This window comes from Sciurus carolinensis, chromosome 10, assembly GCF_902686445.1.
Source record: "Sciurus carolinensis chromosome 10, mSciCar1.2, whole genome shotgun sequence".
Taxonomy (NCBI): domain Eukaryota; kingdom Metazoa; phylum Chordata; class Mammalia; order Rodentia; family Sciuridae; genus Sciurus; species Sciurus carolinensis.
In genome coordinates, this window is record NC_062222.1 from 112,551,545 (window position 1) to 112,577,816 (window position 26,272).

Sequence of the window (26,272 nt, forward strand, 5' to 3'; positions counted from 1 at the left end):
CAGAGCCACAGGCAGTTGCCAGAGGAGGAGCTGCGTGGCGAGCTGTTTGATCTCAGAACAACTGCTCCAGAACACTGGTGGCCTGCCTAGAGGAGGAGAGCAGTGGGATGCTTGGTCTAGGAGTGACTGCATCAGAGCCACAGGTGGTTGCCAGAGGAGGAGGCGAGTGGTGAGTTGATTGGACTAAAAGCGACCGCTCCTGAACACCGGTGGCCTGCCTGGAGGAGGAGGGTGGTGAGTCACTTGGCCTCGGAGCCACTGCTCCTGAACACCCGGGGGGCTACCCCAAGGAGGAGGAGGAGGAACAGGGCGGGTCACTTGGACTTGGAGTGACTGCCTAGGGCTACGGGTGGTTGGCGGGAGGAGGAGACCCGAAGTGAGTTGTTTGGACTCCTAGTGACTGTGTCAGAGGCTGGGCGGCTGTCCGGAGGAGGAGGTGTGTGGCGGGTCTCTGGGTCTCGGAGCTATTGTGCGGGGCTCCAGGTGGTGGCTCGGGGGAGGGGCTGCATAGCCAGGCAATTGGTGTGGAGCAGGGTCCCAGGAGCTAGGTGGCTTCTTGCTGGAAGAGCCGCACAGAGACACGCCTAGGGGCGGAGCAAAGTTTCCAGGGCGGCGGGCAGATTCTTTGGGAGAGGCAGCCTAAGGAGACTCGCCTGCGAAGGGTGAGGCTCCCAGGCCCAGGATGTAGGTCCGGGCCCCTGGGATCGTTGCACAGGAAGACAGCCCAGCCCAGGTGGTAGTTGTAGATTGAGGGGAACCTCTAGGAGGGCAACTGACCAGCGAGACGTCCCCACCAAGTGAGTCTTCCCGGCTGGGGAAGGTTTTCCCACAGGGACGGTAAAACCAGAGACACAGGCACAAACAGGCCTTGCCTCAGCCCGCAGTCTAGTTCCCCATTGGATGACCATTGGTCAACAAGTGGAGGTACCTCTGCCCACTAGCGGGGAATATACGCAACCTGAGGGTCACCACCCCCAGAGAGGCAGCTTCTTCGTGGAGCTCTGCATTATCGACCTCCTCCAAGACTTCAGGCTACTGAAGGATAAGAAGGGATATACTAGCAATCTTCAGGGACATTATAAGTTGATAGAGGAAATCTGCAATATCTTAATGACCCACTGACTCCTGAACAATATGAGAAAACAAGGGAAGAAAAGCCCCAAACAAATCTAGAGTTTACATCAATAAAATCCAACAACAGCATGGCAGAAGAAATGACAGAAAGGGAGTTCAGAATGTACATAATTAAAATGATTAGGGAAGCAAACGATGAGATGAAAGAGCAAATGCAGGCATTGAACGATCGCACCAATCCACAGTTAACAGAGCAAATTCAGGAAGCAAAAGATCATTTCAATAAAGAGTTACAGATATTGAAAAAAAAACAAACAGAAATCCTTGAAATGAAGGAAACAATAAACCAAATTAAGAACTCCATAGAAAGCATAACCAATAGGATAGAACACCTGGAAGACAGAACTTCAGATATTGAAGACAAAATATTTAACCTCGAAAACAAAGTTGAACAGAGAAGATGGTGAGAAATCATGAACAGAATCTCCAAGAACTATGGGATATCATGAAAAGGCCAAATTTAAGAATTATTGGGATTGAGGAAGGCTTAGAGAAACAAACCAAAGGAATGAACAATCTATTTGAAGAAATAATATCAGAAAATTTCCCAAATCTGAAGAATGAAATGGAAAATCAAGTCCAAGAGGCTTATAGGACTCCAAATACACAAAATTACAACAGACCCACACCAAGGCACATTATAATGAAAATACCTAACATACAAAATAAAGACAGAATTTTAAAGGCTGTGAGAGAAAAGAACCAAATTACATTCAGGGGGAAGCCAATCCGGATATCAGCAGATTTTTCAATTCAGACCCTAAAAGCTAGAAGGGCCTGGAACAACATTTTTCAAGCTCTGAAAGAAAATGGATGCCAACTAAGAATCTTATACTCAGCAAAACTTACCTTCAAATTTGATGATGAAATAAAATCATTCCATGATAAACAAAAACTAAAAGAATTTACAAAAAGAAAGCCAGCATTACAGAATATTCTCAGCAAAATATTTCATGAGGAAGAGATAAAAAACAAAGAAGCAAATCAGCAAAGGGAGGAATTATCCTAAAGGAACTGTGAAATAAAGGAGGAACCAAGATGTGTCAAAAATTTTAAATATGAACCAAATGACTGGGAATACAAATCATATCTCAATAATAACCCTCAATGTTAATGGCCAGAACTCATCAATCAAAAGACATAGACTGGCAGATTGGATTAAAAAGAAAGATCCAACAATATGTTGCCTGCAAGAGACTCACCTCATAGAAAGAGATACCCATAGACTAAAGGTGAAAGGATGGGGAAAAACATACCATGCACATGGACTCAGCAAAAAAGCTGGAGTATCCATCCTCATTTCAGATAATGTGGACTTCAAGCCAATGTTAGTCAGAAGGGATAAAGAAGGACATTTCATACTGCTTAAGGGAAGCATAAATCAGCAAGATATAACAATCATAAACATCTATGCCCCAAACAGTGGCTCATCCATGTATGTTAAACAAATCCTTCTCAATTTTAGAAACCAAATAGACCATAACACAATAATACTAGGTGATTTTAACACGCCTCTTTCACCACTGGACAGATCTTCCAAACAAAAATTGAACAAAGAAACCATAGATCTCAATAACACAATCAATAATTTAGACTTAAAAGACATTTATAGAATATACCATCCAACCAAGAGTGAATACACTTTCTTCTCAGCAGCACATGGATCCTTCTCTAAAATAGACCATATATTATGCCACAAAGCTAATGTCAGCAAATACAAGAAGATAGAGACACTACCTTGTATTCTATCAGATCATAATGGATTGAAGTTACAAATTAATGAAAGAGAAAAAACAGAAACTACTCCAACACCTGGAGATTAAACAATATGCTACTATATGATGAATGGATAACAGAAGATATTAGGAAGGAAATTAAAAAATTCTTAGAGGTAAACGAGAACAAAGAAACATCATATCAAAATCTCTGGGACACTATGAAAGCAGTACTTAGAGGAAGATTTATTTCATGGAGCGCATTTAATAAAAGAAGTAAAACTCAAAAAATAAATGACCTAACACTACAGCTCAAAGCCCTAGAAAAAGAAGAACAGACCAACACCAAAAGTAGTAGAAGACAGGAAATAGTTAAACTCGGAGCTGAAATCAACGAAATTGAAACAAAAGAAACAATACAAAAAATTGACAAAATAAATAGTTGGTTCTTCGAAAAAATAAACAAAATTGATAAACCTTTAGCCACACTAACAAAGAGAAAGAAGGAGAAAACCCAAATCACTAAAATTCGGAATCAACAAGGAAATATCACAACAGACACGACTGAAATACAAAACATAATTAGAAGCTATTTTGAAAATCTATACTCCAACAAAATAGAAAATTTTGAAGACATCAACAGGTTTCTAGAGATACATGAACTGCCTAAACTGAACGAGGAGGACATACACAATTTAAATAGACCAATTTCAAGTAATGAAATAGAAGAAGTCATCAAAAGCCTTCCAACAAAGAAAAGTCCAGGACCAGATGGGTTCTCAGCCGAGTTCTACAAAACCTTTAAAGAAGAGCTCATTCCAATACTTCTCAAAGTATTCCAGAAAATAGAAGAGGAGGGAACTCTCCCAAACTCATTCTATGAAGCCAATATTACCCTGATTCCTAAACCAGACAGAGACACATCAAGGAAAGAAAATTTCAGACCAATATCCTTAATGAACATCGACGCAAAAATTCTAAACAAAATTTTAGCAAATCACATACAAAAACATATTAAAAAGATAGTGCACCATGATCAAGTGGGTTTCATCCCAGGGATGCAAGGTTGGTTCAACATCAGGAAATCAATAAATGTAATTCACCATATCAATAGACTTAAAGTCAAGAATCACATGATTATTTCTATAGATGCAGAAAAAGCATTTGATAAAATACAGCACCCCTTCATGCTCAAAACACTAGAAAAAATAGGGATAGTGGGAACATTCCTTAACATTGTAAAGGCCATCTATGCTAAACCCATGGCTAATATCATTCTAAATGGTGAAAAACTGAAAGCATTCCCTCTAAAAACTGGAACAAGGCAGGGATGCCCTCTTTCACCACTTCTATTCAATATCGTCCTTGAAACTCTAGCCAGAGCAATTAGACAGACCAAAGAAATTAAAGGGATACGAATAGGAAAAGAAGAACTCAAACTATCCCTATTTGCTGATGATATGATGGTATACTTAGAGGAACCAGGAAATTCCACCAGAATACTTTTAGATCTCCTAAGTGAATTCAGTAAAGTAGCGGGATATAAGATCAATGCGCATAAATCTAAGGCATTTTTATACATAAGCGATGAATCTTCAGAAAGAGAAATTAGGAAAACTACCCCATTCACAATAGCTTCGAAAAAAAAAAAGTATTTGGGAATCAATCTCACAAAAGAGGTGAAAGACCTCTACAGTGAGAATTACGGAACACTAAAGAAAGAAATTAAAGAAAACCTCAGAAGATGGAAAGATCTCCCATGTTCTTGGATAGGAAGAATTAATATTGTCAAAATGGCCATACTACCAAAAGTGCTATACAGATTCAATGCAATTCCAATTAAAATCCCAATGGTGTAACTTACAGAAATAGAGCAAGAAATTATGAAATTCATCTGGAAGAATAAAAAACCCAGAATAGCTAAAGCAATCCTTGGCAGAAAGAGTGAAGCAGGGGGTATCACAATACCAGATCTTCAACTCTACTACAAAGCAATAGTAACAAAAACGGCATGGTATTGGTACCAAAATAGAAAGGTGGATCAATGGTACAGAATAGAGGACACGGACACAAACCCAAATAAATACAATTTTCTCATACTAGACAAAGGGGCCAAAAATATGCAATGGAGAAAAGATAGCCTCTTCAACAAACGGTGCTGGGAGAATTGGAAATCTATATGCAACAGAATGAAACTAAACCCATATCTCTCACCATGCACGAAACTAAACTCAAAATGGATCAAGGACCCCGGAATCAGACCAGAGACCTTGTATCTTATAGAAGAAAAAGTAGGTCCAGAGCTTCAACATGTCGACTTAGGACCAGACTTCCTCAACAGGACTCCCATAGCACAAGAAATAAAAGCAAGAATCAATAACTGGGATAGATTCAAACTAAAAAGCTTTCTCTCAGCAAAGGAAACTATCAGCAATGCGAAGAAAGAGCCTACAGAGTGGTAGAAAATCTTTGCCAATCATACTTCAGCTAGAGCGCTAATCTCCAGAATCTATAAAGAACTCAAAAAACTCTACACCAAGAATGCAAGTAATCCAATTGACAAATGGGCTAAAGAAATGAATAGACACTTCACAGAAGAAGATCTACAAGCAATCAACAAACATATGGAAAAATGTTCAACATCTCTAGTAATAAGAGAAATGCAAATCAAAACCACCCTAAGATTCCATCTCACCCCAATTATAATGGCGATTGTCAAGAATACAAGCAACAACAGGTGTTGGCGAGGATGTGGGGAGAAAGGTACACTCTTACATTGCTGGTGGGGCTGCAAATTAGTGCGGCCACTCTGGAAAGCAGTGTGGAGATTCCTTAGAAAACTTGGAATGGAACCACCATTTGACCCAGCTATCCCACTCCTTGGCCTATACCCAAAGGACTTAAAAGCAGCATATTACAGAGATACAGCCACATCAATGTTCATAGCTGCTCAATTCACAGTAGCCATATTGTGGAACCAACCTAGATGTCCTTCAATTGATGAATGGATAAAGAAAATGTGGTATATATATACAATGGAATATTACTCAGCCATAAAGAATGATAAAATTATGGCATTTGCAGGCAAATGGATGAAACTGGAGAATATCATGCTAAGTGAGATAAGCCAATCTCAAAAAACCAAAGGAAGAATGATATCGCTAATAAGTGGATGATGACACATAATGGGGGGTGGGAAGGGTTAGTGTTGGGGTTGGAGTTGGGTTTAGGGAGGGGGGCAGGAATGGAGGAAGGAAGGACTGTATAGATGGAGGGGAGGGGTGGGAGGGGTGGGGAGGAAGGGAAAAAATGGCAGAATGAATCAAACAACATTACCCTATGTAAATTTATGATTACACAAATGGTATGCCTTGACTCCATGTACAAACAGAGAAACAACATGTATCCCATTTGTTTACAATAAAAAAAAATAAAATAAAATAAAGTATGTCCTAGATAGTTCTGGTATTTTATCATCAAAATTTAGTTGGATTTGTGATTTCTTTTTAAGATCTTACTTTACAAAGAATAGGCGTTGTGAATACGGACCTCTTTTCTACCTGACCCTGTAAGTTCATATTATGAAGTGCTTTTTTAACCAAAATAAATAAATTATATGTATGAACTATAAAAAGAAAAAAAAATAACAACTGAAACCTTATGTAGTTAAGTAAAATCACAGTATGGACAATCCAATAATACCATATTAATAATATATAAATGTCCCAAATATTAATTATTGATAATTCACTCCAACTAATTAATCAGTCATATGTTAAAGTCAAAACACATTTAAGTCTTATAGTGTGCTAACATTTAAATACTCGAATACAGTCATGTTCTATCATATGATGACATTTCAGTAAACAAGGCACTGTGAATACCATGGTGATTCCACATGAATATATTGCACAGTGACATCAGGGCCATCTTGGTTTATGTAAGTAAACTCTATGATGTCTTGAACAACAATTAAATCACCTAAAGACACATTTCTCAGAATGTATCCCTATTCCTATGCACTGCACAACTGTGTCTAAACTAATGTCATAATGAACTAAAAACAATCCATAATTCACATACTATTGCTCATAATGTCATACTTCAAATAGCTGCTGATCCAAAGTTCCTTCACTAAACCTGCATTTGGACTGCATTTGGATAGTCTTCCTCAGAATGGATGAAATTAGGAACTCATTGGTTGCATTAGTTTAACACTAATTTATTACATCCAAACAGAGAATTCGATATAACAAATGATAGCTTGATCACCCAGGTGAAAAGGGAAGATAGCATTTTTTCTTTTTTTTTATTGGTTCTTTTTAGTTATATGTGACTGTGGAGTACATTTTGACCTAATTATGCAAGCATGGAACATAGCTTGTTCTAATTCAGACTCCAGTACCTCTCCTTCCTCTTCCCTTTACACAACCCTTGTTCCCTTCCTTTTATTGATCTTTCTGCCATTTATCCATAGCTATTCTTTCAATTTATCATGAATGTACACTATAGTGAGATTCAAAGAGGTATATTCATATATATACATAGGAAAGTTAAGTCAGATTCATTCCACTGTTTTCCTGTCTCCCCTCCTTCCCTTCATTTCCTTTTTTTATTCCAACTGAACTTTTATCCAACACCCTTTATTATAGACTTTTTAAATTCTAGAAATTTCCTTGTGTTATTTTGAATGAGTTAAAGCAGGACAACTATGGAAGTAAAGTAACAGAGTATGTCCTACTATTATACATAATAAAGCATTTCCTAGTATGTTACATAATAAAGTCTATTGACACAAATAAGAGGTTGAAAGAGAAATGTAGAGCAGTAGAGGGTTTATGCCTTTTCCTTGGATACAGGGAGTCAGGGAGGAGTCTGGAATTATAGCTTGATTTATGGTTTAAGCAACTGCTTAGAAGATATGCCACACTTCTTAGTAGAAAAGATATATTAAAGGACACAAATTTTGGAATAGAGAAAAAAATTAAAGATTTGGCCTAGACATGGTAAGATATCTTTGAATAACCTAAGTTGTATCATGTAGGATAGATAATTACTATTCTAGAGGTTAAGATACAAAACACATCCTTAAAGGGAAAATGTCAAGATGAATAGCAATTTACAAATATTATGTGAAACTAAGAGTTTCTTTAAAATTAGCAAGCATTTCATATTATTATCAAATATTTATGAATTATTTTAAAGATACATTATAGAGAAAAATAAATCATTAGGAAGCCCATCAAGTGTATTCTATGACCAAATTTGGCAGAATTAAATAACTTCATATTCAATGTAACATTCATATTTAACATTGAGATAATATTTTTGAAAGTCTATTTTCAATATTTGAACAAAAATACAGTGTTAGTAAAAACCAATGCATCTGTCTTCACTCAATTTATATTCTTAAGAATATTACATAATAAAATAAGGTAGTGATCATTATCATTAATCTAAGATTTAGTTTTAAAACATAGCATGTGAATGCTATGTTGGATTAGTGATGCCATAAATAGTTTCTATGACAATATTTGAGAACAGGCTAAAGGAAGCATGCAATAGACTAATAAGTAAGATTCTAGACAAGAAGAACAGGTGTAAAGACCCTGAGGCAACAGCAGACTTGGAGTGTTTGAGGAATAGAAATAAAACTATTATGGCTGAAATGAAATGAATGAGGTACAGAGTGGTAGGAGTTAAAGAGCAGGATTCAAATGTTTACCACGTAAAGACTGTAAACCACATTAACAGATTCAGATATGGAAGGCTATCACAAGTTTTTGAGGAGAAGAGGGCCAAGATATTACCTATTTTATGAGTCATCCCAGCTATTGTGTGGACACCAGGCTTCAGGCTTGATAAGTGTAAAAGTATGGGAAACCAGTTAAGAGACCATTGCCATAGTTCAGGAGAGCAATATTGGAAGCGTTTGAGATGGTGGGGAGTCATCAGGTTCTGAATAGATTTAGATGCTACAAAAGTAGCATTTTAAAACACTTTTGGAATTAGATGTGAAGTACAAAGGAGATGCATCAAGTTCAACTCCAAAACTTTTACAACCAGTGATGTATAAGCCTGGGATGAGATATTTAAGGAGAGATATTCAAGAATTGAGTTTGCAATATCTAAACTTGAGTTTGATTATGAATTCAATACATAATTGTTGAGTTGGTGGTTGGATGTAAAATTCTTACTTCTGGTAGGGAATCAGGCTGAGAGACATACACTTTGCAATATTGGTCATATACAAATAGTGGTTAAAGACCCATAAAGGGTTATGGTCTCCAGTGATTCCTGCCTTCTGATATTCATATGGGTCCCTTTCACAACATTTGGTCCCTTCCACCTTATCCCTGGGTTAGTCTGTGTGACCAATACCAAACAACAGAAATAATTGTTAAGCCACTTCCAATATTAGCTTATAACAGACAATGAACCAATATCTTGGGCACTTTCTCTTATTCTCTTACATCACTTTGGGAAAAGCCAGTGATCATATCCTCACACCACATTATAGAGAGTCTACGTGTTAAAAAATAAAACTGAAAAATCTTGCCAAAAGTCATATGTGTTAGCCACATATGATGTCTCCACCACACTTTCAGAAGGCCATGGCCCTTGAAAGCAACCTCATCTATGACCCGGAGACAGAATTACTGACAGAAGCCACACATGAATTCCTGACTTACAAAAAAAATGTTATCAAACATAAACAATCCCTATTTTATGTCAATAAGTACTGGGAATAATTCTTATGTATTATTCTGTAATAACACAGAGTATAGCATCCAGAAGTAGAGTACTCACATAACTAAAATGTTAGTACCCTAAAAACGAGGAGAAGCTTTGTAACTGTCTACAGCTTGGAAGCTGGAAGGATTTTGAGAATTATGCTTGAGATTGAGTACATTCCCTTAAAGAGAGAATCTATATTAGAAATTCTCAGGTGGCTGTCAATAGGAGCTTTAAAGGAAATGAGGAACATGTTATTGGAAACTGGAGGAAGATGAATTCTTTTTATATAGCATTAGAATGTTTAACATATTTATCTGTTGTAATGTGAAGAAATAGGAAATGTGTCTCATGAACAGAGTGATTTTGCTAAGGAAATTTTCAGGCAAGATGTTGGAGGTGCCCTCTAATTTCTTCTTAATAGTCATAATAACATTTCAGCAGAAAGAGTTACACTAAAGGAAAGAATTTAAGCATAAAAGAATAAGGAATTGATGATTTTTAAAATTCTCATCCTTTAAAGATAACAAATTATGTTAAAAATAAGAAACGGCAGCTGGATGTGGTGGCACACATCCATAATCCCAGTGACTTGGGAGGCTGAGAGGAGGATGGTAAGGTCAAGACCAGTTTCAGCAATTTAAGAAGGACTTAATTAACTTAAGGATATCCTGTCTCAAATGCAGAATCAAAATATAAACATAAAAAAGGATTGGGAATGAAGCTCAGTGGTGAAGTATCCAAGGTTACATCCCCAATATCCACACCAAAATAAGAAAAAGCTTTGGAGCTGAGATCAAATTGAAGGCACTACCAGTAGAATATGGTTCAAAAATAAAGCAAACTTTATCGAAGGATACTTTTAAAATTCTTTAAGTTCTCAGAAACTCTAAAGAACAATTGTTTTTGTTTTAAATATCTAAATATTAAGGATGCCTAAGAGAATAGTTTAGTCATAGAAATACACCCAAAAAATATGGGTGTGCTTCATAGATCCTCTCAAACAATAAAGCTTCTAAGAAACAAAAGGACACTGTCCCTCGGTCATCTCAGATAAAACCTAATCTACAGAGATACCTATTCCAAGGTATTGTGAATATGTCTTTTGCCTAATGGTCAACTAAATTTACTGGAGTCCCAGAATGATTTTTAAATAATTTATATTTCGAAATTCTGTTAACTTTGCCTGAAAAGGAGAAAAAAGTACACGCATGCAGAAAAGCTTTAGATCCCTAAAATTCTACCCTTAGGAACCAAGCTAAGCCCTCTTTAATGAAAAGAAAAGATAAAGTTTATAGATTTAAAGTTAAATGACAGTTGAAGGAAGAGTATAGCAGGAATTGATTTTACTTCCTGACTATTAGAAAAAGGACCACAGGCCTGACATAAACAACAATTATTTATCTATTTGTACTCTTAATGCTTGGAAATGGCAGTGTTTCTTATTCACAAACTGTTTTGATATGGGTTGGAATAGATTAATAATCATGGAATATTTATTTGTTCCCTAAGTTCTTGATAACCAGGGTTCTTGTTGTCCAAAAAGTAGATATGGATGTAGCACAAAAGATATTAACTAGAAACCATATTCTGCATTTGAATGTGAAATATCAACATGATTTTATGTGATTATGGGTTTGAAATTTCCTTTTTTCACTAAAGTAATTGGACTTTGCCCCCATAATCTTGCTGACTGTATTAAACATGTCTTATTAAGACTTCTGATTTAGTTACCGATTTTCAGGAAATTTAGAGGGTAGAGAACTGTGTAGAACATTGAAATGCACAGCATTCAGATATGCAGAGCTCCACAAGCTGATAGCCTATATACTTTATCAGGTAAGTTGAAAAGAAGAGGGGAGAGAGTGAAACTATAATAAAAGAGACCTGAGAGGCATTTGAAAAATACACAACTAAACTGCAAACTAAAAGACAAAACTGGATATTGAATGACAAAATGGCAAACTATGAAAATAAACAGTTTAAAAAGTCAGGACAATGTTAACTTCAGAGGCAATTTGGGGACTGGGCATGGGATAAAACTAGGGAAAGTGTTTTGAGAGTGACTGGAACTTCCACTGCACAGCTAGGTAAAGGTTTCAAAAGTGTCTGAGCTAATAATTCACTAAGCTATATACTTGTTTTGCATGGTGTTTTACCTTTGTTTTGTGTCTGTATCTGTGCTTTATTCTTAGAAAAGAAAGGCTTAAAGAGAAATATCAGTGGTGTTGAATGTTGCCCAAAGATCCAGTAAAACAAGAACTGAGAGTTAAATTAGATTCGATGAAGTGGAAATCATCTACATTTGACATTAAACATTACTTTATCAAAATGTACTTTTCAAAATGAACCTTCATTATTAAAATAATACTGATGTGTTTGTATGCTTTATTGAAGTTAGAGTAAGACCAAATTTTATAATAATTCGAATACTATAATCTGGTATGAAACATTTTTAAATAAAATTCATCAAATCTGAATTTGCCCATCTTCATAAAATTTATCTGTTCCCAAAGTACACTTAAAAGTATAAAATCATGTATGCTAGTTTTTGGGTTAAATCTGATACAGTCAAAATTTGAAATTCTACTTATAAGTCCCTGAACTACATCAGTGCCAGAACCAAATAACTACAGAGATTAAAATTTTATGCATTTTAAAGTAAACATGGTATAGAACAAAAAATCATGTCACTATCTTGATTAATGAAAATAATTATTTTTGTTTGGCGGTGCTGGGTGGTTGAACACATTCTTACCAGATGTTGGAGCTAGAGTTTATTCCCAGAACACACACCACACACACACACACACACACACACACACTCTCTCTCTCCTCTCTCTCTCTCTCTCTCTCTCAAAAAGAAAAAAGAAAAAAGAAGAAAAGAAAAGCTAGCATAAAATATGTTCCGTCTTTAATTTCACTATAACTTCGGGATGTATGATGACAAATCACTATAATCTTCATAGTAGATGGCTCTGGGCATTAATCATCATTTTCTTCAGTGGTGTACTGTGTATTTCTCAAGAAAATATGGAAAGGTGTCTCCTATTTGTTAAATTTGCTCTGTTGATTGTTGAATATATAAATTTCCTTTAAATTTATAAAAAAAATCGCTGAACATCAAAAAGATGTCACTAATAAAGCACAAAGTACAATCGATTTCTTATTCTAGATTTTGAGTTTGTTCAATAAAGAGAAAATGTGAATGCATTGGATATCATTGTGTACATACAGCCACCCCATCCTCCCTGGAGACTGACTAATTTATTCATAATATGGTCTTGGAAGAGTCATTTAATTTCACTTAGTTTCTATAACTAATGATAAAAAACAACAGTGTATATTCTAATGGGATTCAAAGATCATGTTTAACAGACTCACCACAAAGCCTGGGAAATAAGATAGCAGTCTCCCCTAACTCCTTTCTCTCCCACATGCTTGTTTAAGAATTTGATGTCTTGGAGGCGGATGGGATGTCCACACTTGGAATATGTTACATGTGCTAGGAATACTGTTAGTATATTACTTATACCATTTTTGCCCATAATTCCATTTTCCCTACATAATCTTCACTTTACCTATAGGCAGGTGAAGATTTCCTCTGTCCCTCTCCTATAGACCTTCCATGAGGAAAGATTTACCCTGAGGGTCCTAGCATCAATTTATTTCAGTGTGCACTTATGTCTAAATATGAGGGTTAGGAATTAGGAAACTCACCCTTTAATTTAGCCTTTGTCCATAATATTTAAAGTAAAAATAATTTTTATTTCCTATTTTAATACTTTTTCTTAATTTGTATAGAACTCAGATGAACAGGACAGTAGCTATTGATTGGTCTTCCTCAGAGTCCTAAGCAATCTATGTACTACCATTAGCAAAATTTTATTTGAGTTTTGATAACTTTTAAATACTAATAAAATAATCTGACTCAGGTCATGTGATTTTGATTAGAAATCCAAGTCATATAGTTTATGAGTTTTGTTTGCTTCCCCTGCCTATTTATTAAGTAAAAAGGAAATATTAAGTGCAGGCATTTAGGACCCTAGGAATGCTACCTTTGAATTTCTTGTCAATTTGAAGCAGTTTACCTGATCAGCAATGACTCATAAGCAAAATAAACTTGCTAACCTCCCTAGTCTCTCATTTCTCAGCATCTTCCCCAATTTTCTGTATGTTCTCCCTCTCCCTCTCTCTCTCTTTACACCTCTCTGTGCCATGATATTTTTCCTAGTCAGTTATGGTTGATTGTTTCTAAGATTTTGAAAATAATATTCACATACTACACAATTTTACTCTGTGCTTACCTTAGGCCAACAGCTCCTTAATTACTTGCCTTAGTCTATTTTCTGTTGTTATAATTGAATAACATAGGCAGGGTGATTTGAAAAGAAAAGAGGATTATTTATTTCATAGTTCTTAAAGTTGGAAGTCTAAGAGCATGATACCAGTATCAAGTCAATACACAGAGAAGACCTTCTCGTTGAATCTTATCATGGCAGAATCCATCTCGGAATGAATTAATTCATTTGAGGGCAGTGTCTTCATGATCAGATAACCTCCTAACAATCTGAACTCACTTCTCAAATACCATCAGCATATGACTTTGGGGACTATGTTTTCAATACGTGAAATTTGGGGGACAAATTCGAACCATAGCGTTACCACTTATACCTAATTCTTTATCTACATATAACTTCCCTATTAAGTTCCCTGACATGGCCAAAGTCAATTTCCTGTCCTTCTGCACTTCAGGAGGATATGAGGATATCTTCTGCCTGCTAGCAAAATAGTCCTTCAGCAAATGTTTGCTGAAGTGCAGGCTAAGAAAGTGTCCAGACAATTCACAACTGCCTTCAGTCACACGAGTGAAATCATCCATGATCAGAACTGTCCAGCTGAGCCCACCTCAAATTGTATCATAAAAAGTATAGTAGGCTAAAATAATAATACTAACCATAATGATAATTTTTGTCTGAAGTCAAAAATTTTGAGGATGATTTCTTGTTCAGAAATAGCTAATTTATTGTTATAATATTGGCAACTGGTGAAGTTATATATTTCAGTCTTCTGTGGATGAACTTAAAATCCAATAATATTGAAGCAGACACTTTCTTATCCAACATTTTTCTGTGAGGCATACTGTGTTGACATGATTTTAATCACTACTATAAGGTAATGATAAAAAATTCATTTCATCAGTTCATTTCTATTCTAAGATCCATTATTATTTTTAAATTTTATTTTTACAGACTGCATTTTGATTCACTGTACACAAATGGGGTACATCTTTGTATTTCTATGGTTGTGCATGATGTAGATTCGTACCATTCATGTTATCATACATGTACATAGGGTAATGATGTCTGTCTTATTCTACCATTTTTCATGCACCTCCCTCTTCCCTCTCATTTCCCTCTACATAATCTAAATCTCCTCCATTCTTCTCTCATCCCTCACCCCCACACCCCAAGTATATATCATCATCCACTTATCAGGGAAAACATTCAGCCTTTGTTTTTTTGGGATTGGCTTGTTTCACTTAGCATGATATTCTGCAATTCCATCCACTTATCTGCAAATGCCATAATATTATTCTTCTTTATGGTTGAACAATATTCCATTGTGTATATATACCATAGTTTCTTTATCCATTCATCTGTTGAAGGGCATCGAGGTTGGTTCCACAATCTATTGTGAGTTGAGATGCTATAAACATTAATGTGGCTGAGTTACTGTAGTATGCTAATTTTAAGTCCTTTGGGAGGAGTGGGATAACTGGGTCAAAAGGTAGATCTATTCCAACTTTTCTAAGGATTCTCCACACTGCTTTCCAGAGTGGCTACACCAATTTACAACTCCACGAGCAATGTAAGAGTGTGCCTTTTTTCCACACATCCACGCCAAAATCTATTATTGTTTGTGTTCTTGATAGTAGCCATTCTAATTGGAGTAAGATGAAATCTTAGAGTTGTTTTAATTTGCATTTCTCTAATTACTGGAACCAACCTAGATGCCCTTCAACAGATGAATGGATAAAGAAACTGTGGTATATATACACAATGGAATATTGTTCAGCCATAAAGAAGACTAATATTATGGCATTTGTAGATAAATAAATGGAATTGGAGAATATCATGCTAAGTGAAATAAGCCAATTCCAATAAACCAAAGGCCGAATGTTTTCCCTGATAAGTGGATGATGATATATAATTGCTCTCAGCATATTCACTTTATTTTGGCAAACTTGTTATTAACTGCCAATTTTTATCCTGTTTTGTTTTTGTTTTTGTTTTTTTTGGTACTGGGGCTTAAACTCTAGAGGTGCAAGTACATTACCAGTCTCTTAATTTTTTATTCTGGGAAAAGGTTCTTTTAAGTTGCTTCAGGTACTCCTGCCTCAGCCTCCTGAGTTGTGGGGATTACCAGCATACACCACTGTGCCCAGCCAAACTACTATTTGTTGGGGGCTATGCCACGTGGACTATGCCAAGATGGTGCCTGGCAGCCAGCCAGAAGTTGTTTTGGTCACATCGGCAGTGAGGAGGTTAATTGACATAAGCACACTCAGGTGATTTGTCATTGGCCGTATTCAATTAAGTCCACACATACAATGCATGCACATGTGGTCTGGAGTGCTCCTGATCGTGCCTGCTCGTTTTGACCTTTACCATGATTGGGCAGCTGGTTTCTCGCCTAATCTTCGCATAATTGGCGTCAGTCCTACCCTTTACCTCCTGGAAGGGATATAAGCTGGCTCTCCTCGAGCACCGGGGCTCCAGGTTCGAGGTTCTGGTTCCCGGGTTTCCTGAATCTACATTAAACCATTCCCAATTCCATAGCCTCGCTATTCCTTTGTCTCCCGGGCCAAATTGACTCCACTGGATGGCGTCAACTATTCTTTTAGCTCATGCAATTTAAAGCATTGTTCAAGTGCATGGGAAAATATCATATACTTTAAGGAAAGGTGTAGAATAGCTGCTTATTTGGATGAGGAGTTGGGTCTTAAGGAGAAATAAAACAAACTTACTTTGTGTAAAGTCTTAGGATACCTTGTTGAAAAGATTGTCCAGTTCTGAGAAAGGTCAGTTCTGTAATGGAGGAAAGTAAGGCTTCCAGGCAAATGGTACAACAACACCCAAAGCAATGGACTCAGTGGAAACTTCTTCAGAGATACTTAAGAACAGTGCCATTGTACTTACACAGGGAAACTTACACTACTAATATAACATTGGCACTTTATGGCACATATAGAAAAACATAACACAGCCATTGTAAATGACAATATATTCATTTTTTAATCTATATAGTTGAGTTTTTCACTATCATTTGCACTAGTAAGGTAATATGCAAATCCAGATCCAATAGCCTTTTAAAGCTGGGTCTATTTACAAAGTACCAGGCAATAGAAACCCTCAATAAATATTTTTTAAACTAGTGAATAATAACAACATATATCCATTAAATATCTTAGAATTTGTGTAAATCACATCACTTTATTGTTTTAAATTGGAAGGGAAGATTTAAAATCATTATTCTAAAGACTCAATCTCTGATATTTTCTATTTTTTGACAATTGATCTAGTTATTAGATATTCAGTTAATATCTTTGTAAAATTCAGCATAAGTATATCAAATAAAAGCATTGCATATTGTGAGTGCAAAGTTAAATAATTTCTAATCTGGTTTTAAATTTTTTTGAAATGTGAATACAGTTAGAATGTAAATCAGAAATTAAATTGTATGACTGATGTCATGGATCAGATAATAGAGAGTAAAATGGGAGCAAGAAGAACAGAATCTAAGGAACTCCCAAATTTTTTTGATTGAAAAATATTGCTGATTTAAATGATTTAATGAGGAAGTCAAGTAAAGAAGAAAGGACAAGGTAAGGATCATGAAAACTGTGACTTAATCTGCAAGAATTTCAGCAAAACTAAAATGAAGGGCAGTTGAGCACTTGAGACATAGAATAAGTTATAACAGTGGTTAGAAAAGGACATAAAGATAGAATATCTCAGAGGCTGGCTTGTCTAATGAGTTTGAACTTTTTGCTCTGAAAGTCAGGTGAAACGCAACTGCATTGCTTCAAAATGAAATGTTAATGTATGACTGATGAGGATAATAAATACCTGTATACTTAAATTGATTGGGTCATGAAGCAATACAGATGTGACAGATGTGAGGTTAGTGCCCAATAACTTTCACTATAAGTATTGAACAATGTTACGAGACAACCATTCTGCAGAAATCTTATGATCAGGGGTGTATGTTCCTGCATAATACTGAAAGCATGGTGTACCCATGAAATTAAGAAGTAGCTGGATATTATTACAGAACTCAACTTCATATGAGGAATTTTTAAATATAATTCAGTAATTTGTCACCAAGATCAAAAAGGAGGAAACTTATTTAGTGAGGAATCTCTGGTAATTTGGGGAGTTCAATTCTCTCCTTATATTCATTTTCTAGTTTCTTGCTTCAAAGAATATCTATTTCTTCATAAGCTGTTTAAAGCATTAATATGCTTAAAACCTGTTCATAATAGAATATGTAGATGGCCTCTGAAGCAATTTACCACATTCCGACTCAATACTCATATTAATTTTCTCAAGACTCTTGAACACTTTATAGTGCTAATTATGTCTATTAATGTGCCATTTACTTTGAAATGATATGTATGTTTTCTTCTAAAATAAAAATCCTCAGTTTTGCTTAGCAGAGTTCTATTTCAGTAAGCCTTTCTGATCTAATGACTCTGATTTTTCTTGGAAATAATAGGTTTACTTGTACAATGAGTAGTAACACATATGTTTAATGCAGATAACTGGCCGCTTATCAAATTGGTTTTAATTAGACATTTTTTACACTGTGGGATTAATATGAGTGCTGCTGGGGCAGGGCACTTAGAGCATATGAATTTTCCAACTGAGAATGCATTTGTAAAGGTGGCATTTTCCATTTCACACTAGTGTTTTACAATTTGCCAAATGCTAATGACTCAGGTACACAGGTGGGTTTTTATAGTACATGCCCTGCAAAGAGATAGGGTGGGATTTGGATGGGAAATAACAGATATGGTGGGACTTGAGAGGAAAATATTTTTAGAATGACATTCTAGTTCTACAGAGGTCCTTCTCTAAATAGGTATTTGAGGATATGGGAAATTTTTCAGGTAATGGATTCCAGTTCTAAACTAAATTTATCGGAACAAAATTATGTCTTTTCTACCTTGCTATTGAACACTAGCACAAGGGAGACCGGGATGATTCATCACTGTAGTTCCATCATTTTTATTTTCACTTATCTATTTTTTTCCTTTTATGTATTTGAAGGTTAAACATCAGGATTCCTGATTAAAGATTGCTGGCATGAATAGAAGGCTAAATCAGTTTCCCAAAATTTATGCTTTATCATATAGCAATTCAACAAACTTTTATATGTCTTTTCTTTCTTATGTCAGATTGAGAGATGTTGGCATTGTAGTTTGAAGAACTATTACCTACACATTTATTTTTACTTTGTAAAAAGGCTAAATGTTGAATTCCCTTTTGTATAAAACTCTATTTGCCTTTATCTTCTGGCACAAAACCACATACTCTTCTCCATCATGACTTTTCCAAAAATTTTCCTCATGATGAGTATATCTTGCCAATATGATACCAGGAAGACAATGATGAATCCTTTAATTAATTAAGTAATCAAGTAATTAAAGGATATCTAAGTATAATATGTGTCAAGGTAGCAGTGGAAAATGACTAAGCATTTATGGGCTCAGACCTATTGGAGGACATGCAGTAGGGAAATCTCGTGAGGTGGTTCCAGCAGCAAGTGGGCAGGTCACCTATTGCTCAATGTCCTCTGAAGCACTGTCTGGCTATTTAGGAAGGCCAGACTTCACACTTGGTGAAATTTAAAGAGACCTCAATTTTTGATTGTGATACTTTCAAATAGAATTAGCAGGACCAGTTGGCTCTGTTTTTGATACCATCCGAGGCCAGTGCTAATATGATAAAGTGACATGCAAAACCTTGGCTCCATCCCTCTTCTGCCTGGCCAGTGTTAGTCCTGCTTATGGCATAATTCAGGGGCAAAGGGCCAAGATTTGGGATTATAGCTACGTGATGGGGAATTATTTACCACATGGCAGCTTATGGTTGGAAAGCTTTTGTCCCTCAGCCATTCCTTGTTGATGGGCACTAGACACGGAAAGCTGTGGTCCAAGCTTTGTGGCAAATCAGGGTTCATAACTTAGCTAAAGTTTGTGCTAAAGTTTGTGTTAAATTTTCTTTTTCTGCATCTATGAAGGAGGCTAATTCCATTCTGTGAGGCCCAGGTAACAAGGGTTTCTTTCATCTTGGAGAAATTTGTTAATTGCAGTTAGATGCCATCTTTGTAAATTATAAAATACCACATTGTGTATACGTGTACAGTAAAATATTTTTAAGAATAGCAAGGAAGACAGCAAAATTTTGTCTAATTGGTCAATTTTTAGAAAACTACTTATTGAGTAGATTATTCAAAATGAATAAATTTTACAATGTCTCATCTGCCACATTCTAAGTTCATATATACATGTACAGGGGAGTATCCTTTACTCAGTCTGTTTGCCTAATTCTGTGTTAACACCACGGACTGCAGTTGTAGATCATTTAATCATTCATATTAAATGGAAAAAATAATAATGTTCTTCAAGAAGTACTTAATGATTAAGGAGTTAAGCATCTATGTTATACAACAGCAATGTATTATGTTAAAAGTTATTATTTAGTAAAGAAAACATGATGAAACTGACAAGCAATATAAGACATTTAAAATTCTATCTCAACTATATAGCACATTGTTCTCTAAAAAAGAAGTATATAATCTATTTTTCCACCAAATGTTAGCTTGTAATTTGTTACTGGTAAAAACCTCATAAGTCATTAATGGTCTATGTAAATAAAGCATCATAAGATACTTTGGAGTAACTGTATTTATGTATGAGTTACATTAAGCAAAAAATTGGGGAAGTACAGAACTTCAGTGTGCTAAAACACTGAATAATTTCTTCTTTAGGCAAAAAAAAATCTCTTTCCTATTAGATTAAGCTTGTGATTTTAGAGATAGTACAAAACATAGTAAAAGAAAAGTTTGTAGTAAGAAAGGCTACATAAGATAGAATGTCAGCTGGAAACTCAAGTATATGACTACTATATCTGTGACAATATTAGCAGCATATGTGTATCAACATGTTGCTGCCTTTATCAAGAAAGTGTTGCTATGAACATGCTTGGAAAGTTTAACCCAAGTGTGTGCATTATAAAGTATTTCATTTACTTTTTGGTGCAAGTGCTTTGTCTCATCAAGTACAGGTAACAGGCAGTTTGATATCAACTCTTAGACTAGCATTGGGCCTAGAGATGTGGTAGTGCAGTACAATTGCATAATCAGATGTAATCTTCCATAGCAAATCTTATAGCATCCTTGAGAGTGGCAGAGAAGGGAGACACTCAGCTGGTAGAAACTGCTAGCATTAAAGTACAAACAAGGATGGTGACAATAGGAACGAAAATGAAAAGATGGATATATAAATAGACACCTGGATGCTTTTGGAGGCAATTGATTGGCATAGATGTTACCTTATGTCATTGATTGGGATAAATTTTATTCAAAATTGCCTCATTCAAAAGAGGTATAATACACAAATATATATAAGCAAAAACATATAATAAGACTTAAAATTCTGACTTTTTTTTTACCTGCAACAGAATTAATCCATTAACATTTCAAGGGCATCTGGGTCTGCAATGTAAGGCAGCAATGAAAATGTAATGTTGCCTTCCTGTGGAAATACAAATATCGTCCTTGGTCATTCTCTGCATCAAAAGTTATCTTGTACAAAGCCATATGAAGCAGGTTCCGTAGGCATAATTAAACTTGTGTTTAGTTACAATTTTGATCAGCTCTAGTCCTGTTTATATACTAAGATGTTTTTAAGCAAAAAGTTATCAAGATTTACTATGAAACAAAGTAGTTATTCTTTCCATGGTTGTGAATCATGCTAAAAGGAGTAAAAAGTAGAATGTATTTTGTCAAAAACATGTAAATATATTAATGTATAAAATCACAAGTAAAAATGCAAGCACTTTCCTTTCTAACATGGTCTAGAGTTACTAAATGAAAGGGTGACTTAGGTTATTTGTTCAATAGAAAGGAAAGGTCAACATAACTTTCAGAAATGAAATTAGAAAAGTACTTTTGAATTTGACTGAAATACAACTGCAATTGCAAACAAAATGATGATAAATTATGTCTCTTAAATCTAAGTGCTGCAATTATGAGATTCTCAGAACGGTCTTTGAAATGATAGATTTAATGTTCTGCTACACAGAAGACAATATAAAAGCACTAGGCTGGCAAAGATTTTCCACATTGAATTTCCTCTTCCCTTTTCAGAAACGTTTGAAAATAAGAATGGCGATCCCTGAGGACAGTTTGGAAACATCACACTATCGGAAATACTTTTTGAATTTCAAAGAAGAAGTGATGGAAAAGAAAATGTGCATAGATTATGTAACACAAAGACAAAATTTACTCCCACATTGGAACTTCATCAAAAGTTATGTTTTTATCATATGTCCACTGGGATTTGGTAGTGGAGAATGCATAAAAATGGGAAAATTAGACAAAAGGTGAAAAAGGATTCACTTCCTAGGAGAATGTGGCTTTTCTAGACTTTGAAAATAAGACAGAAGATTGTGACTCAAAAACTTATTAACAAGAATAACTTTTTCAAATAATACTAAGCAAGTAATGAGGTACATATGGGTGCTTATGCATAGATTTTAAAAACAATTACAAAAATCTTAATGTGTGTCAAAAGCACATGCATGCTAAATTTTGCCTCAAATTTCATGACTATTGTCAAAATTTTACATGTATGTACACAAAAAAAGAACACAATGTCATAAGGCATGTAAAGGTAACATTTTTCAGGCTTCAGAACACTGTATTTTGAGAAACAAAAGTTTCCCATTAGGGTAGCAATTACAAAAACAAGATGATCTAACAGTTGAACAATCAGCAGTACAATGGAAATAGAAAATCTTGAATTAATGTATAAGAAAGACTTTCAAAGAAGAATAGAAATCTTTAAGGATTTCATTTAAAATATCTTTTCCTTCAATATATAAAAAAGATATCATCTTAACCTAGGGAGATTTGGTTCTCTTGCTGCTTCAAAGAAAATTAAAAAATGAAAAGTCTTGCCCTCCCAGAGTCAATTCTTTTAAGTTTATTAATATTTATGCCATTAAGAAATGTCTTAAGATGACTTAATTTTGTCTCATTGCTGGAAAAGTTTATCTTATTGAATAATTTGTCTATTTAGGTTTGTATGAATACCAAAGATCAGAAGTGCCCAACTACTTTAGTGTATAAGAATTCCTCTAGGCAGAGATGCATTAAGGAACTTTCAATAAAAGAAAAAACGTGCTAGATCTGAGTACACAGATTTTCCCTATTGATAGGGATTTACCATCCTTTCAAATATCCATATTTCTAGCACTTAGTTATAGCATTAAATTACAGAGTTGAATGAAAAACTCAACAAATCAAGCATCAGAATGTAATGTACTGGAAGTTGATAGAAACTTTGAACACAATTCTAACGTACTCTTAGTAATGTTATTAGAAATTTTACAGGACATCATTTGTAAAGTTTATACCCTTGTGGCCAATAAGAATTTGCCACATTGTTTCACTGCTAAGCTTTGTGGGAGTTCACATGATTTCATAAGTACTTTTGAAGATTATGCTTAAAATTCTTCATATATATATATATATATATATATATATATATATATATGTTGTAGATGAAAACAAACCTTTTATTTATTTTGTTTAATGTGGTGAATGGAACCCAGTGCCTCATATGTGCTAGGCAAGCACTCTACCATTGGGCCACAACCTCAGTCCTATACTTAAAATTCTTGCTTGGCTTTACTATACATTGATTTTTGTGCTCATTTATAAATTGTAACCAAAATATTAAAATTCAATTCAGTAAGTACTATTAAGTCCCTTACATCAGGAACACACTGCTAGATAAAATGTTCAAAGAATTCATAGCCTAATGAATGCAGGAAAACATATTTGATATGTTATATGATACAATGTTATTCTATAAAAATCTTAAAGCAACAATGGTAAATTTCTAATATAACACTTGCTATTCTGGTACACATTCATTGTCATCAGTGAAGTATAATTGGATTTGTTTCTTTCCTTTTATTCCTCAAGAAAGCGTATTGCTTTGTAATTCTCAGGTAAAATGACTATTGCCAATGCTGTGTTTTGCCAAGCTGATTACAGTTTACTAATCACAACTAGCCAGGACTCTCCTCATTTGCTGTAATCTCTCTTTTTTTGGTGCTTCTCTTCTTTAAATGGTTTAGTAGATTTTTCTGGTATTATATTCCTTTACTTGATCTTTCTTTTTTAATATCTCCTCCATAGTTTCTCACAGGGTCTTTTTTTTTAATTCATTTGTTTTGTCTGTTGTTAAAATTTAGTGCTTTGTATATTCTTCAAAACATTTAACGTGTTATTTCCATTAGCACATTAAAATTTCAAAGACCCATTTAAACAAGTGAAATTCTACATGCATGATTGTAACAATTGTTCTTGTCTTGTCAGCTTCCACTGCCTTACTGGTTTTCATTAGTTGGAGCACTTACATTAAAACATACCTAAAGTTCATACATAAAACAATGCCTGGCTGTATTTAGTACAGAATATATTCAGAAACATGTAAAGCATTTTATAAAATGAAGAAATAGCATGGGAGATTGCAATGTAGGGTGTATACAAATGACAAAATTTGAGAGAAAGTAAGGTATAATAAAATCTGAACAAATAAACCAGTATTATCTGAATTTATACAGTATATAATAATGGCACTAAACAGATAACATTTCTATATTCTAGGAATCATTTAAGTGTTTTACCTTTATTAACTAATGCCATTTTATAATAAGTTTACAGGGAAATTCAACTATCATTTATATTATAGAGATGAGAAAATTGATGCCCAGAACCATAGAATAGAGTTGTAGCCTGATCTCAGACAATTGGGTTCCAAAGCCTGAGATGTCCAAAACTAGGCAATTGCCTTTCAAGAAATGCAGGAAGGAAAAATTAAGGATTGTGAATACCACATCAGAGTAAGAAACTAGTTACATTAGCAGATCTTTCTGTGAAGGAACATCACTTCATGATTTATTTGTACAAAAATCACTCTATTGTGCATGAATTGATGAGAATATATAACAGTGGGTTTAGAGAACTCAAGATTACAATTAAATTGCTAATTAATACAGGACAAGCAGTGGAGGTCGATGGCTCTACTATAGGAAAATGGAATGCTTGTCTACCCAGAGGAGACAAGAGAAAGAATAATTTTAAAGTATTCCGCATGCATGTGTGTGTAAGCTTTTGAAAGACTCTGACTTTCTCCAAGGGACTCAGAGACAAATGTAGTTTTTTTTTTTTTTTCTGTTTTCCAAAAAGAGGTCATATGCAAAACATTTTTAGATAGCTGATTAGAAATTATAATAAGTTAGATAGAGTATACATGTATACACTTTTAAAAAACAAAAAATGAAGATATTTCTGTCTTTTAATAAAAATATACACATGCTGAAGGGGAGGAGAATTGAAGGTCACTGGATAGATTTATTTATAGCAGTTTCTTAAAGGGGGAAATAGTTTGAACAAAGTTTCAGTGAAAACAGCCCTGAAAATTGCCTTTAAAGGAAAAGTGTTTCTGAAGTAGTTTGTCCTTTTGGATTTGAACACACTGATTTTTTTCAATGAATTGTTATGTCAGCACTTCATCTCCCCCAAAGGAAAAGCATGATAAATCTACATTATGCTTTGAGGAAAGAGCATTACCAAGCTCTGATATTAGCTTTCAAACTAGCTATTTCTAGTAACAGGTCAGATTTACCCACGAGCTATTCTGCCACACACGCACAGATTCATACTTTATGCTGAATGTGCTGTGTTTTCTGAATGCTTTCTATTACTTTAACATAAGTATTTGAGTATTTTTAACATTTAACAAATTAACAATATGTATTTGCTTTGCAATTGATCCTGATTAATTTGTATGATTAATTTCAAATAGCATTGAAATATAAAATGCTTTGATGATATAAAATACACATTTTTCAGCAGGAAGAGTTATCAGGTAATGTTTCCGCATTGAATCACTACTGTAATTTTGTTATTGGTGAAATTACTTATTAACTTACATACTTCACAATACTGTTCTGTCTTCTTTCATGCTTATTTTGAATCTAAGAATACACAAAGACAAGTCATAGACTTTTTCTCCTACAATTTTGCTTTTTCTGCTTTGCCAGCTGAATCTTTCTAAGAATTTAAGAACATGCAGTAGAGGGCAGATCCAAGGATACTACAATCTTTCATAGAGAACCTGTCTGATAATTTTTTTGACATAATTTGATTTTTCCACCAAGGAGAATTGTTCCTATTTAAATCATATCAGCTTTGGACTATTAATAGAAAAAGAGCTTATCACCTTTAATAGGAAAAGTAAGCCCTCCTTGGTTGCTTGAAAGTAACTGAGGAGTTCAAGAAAAAAATAGTACTATATTGGTTAACTTTTCATGACTATAACA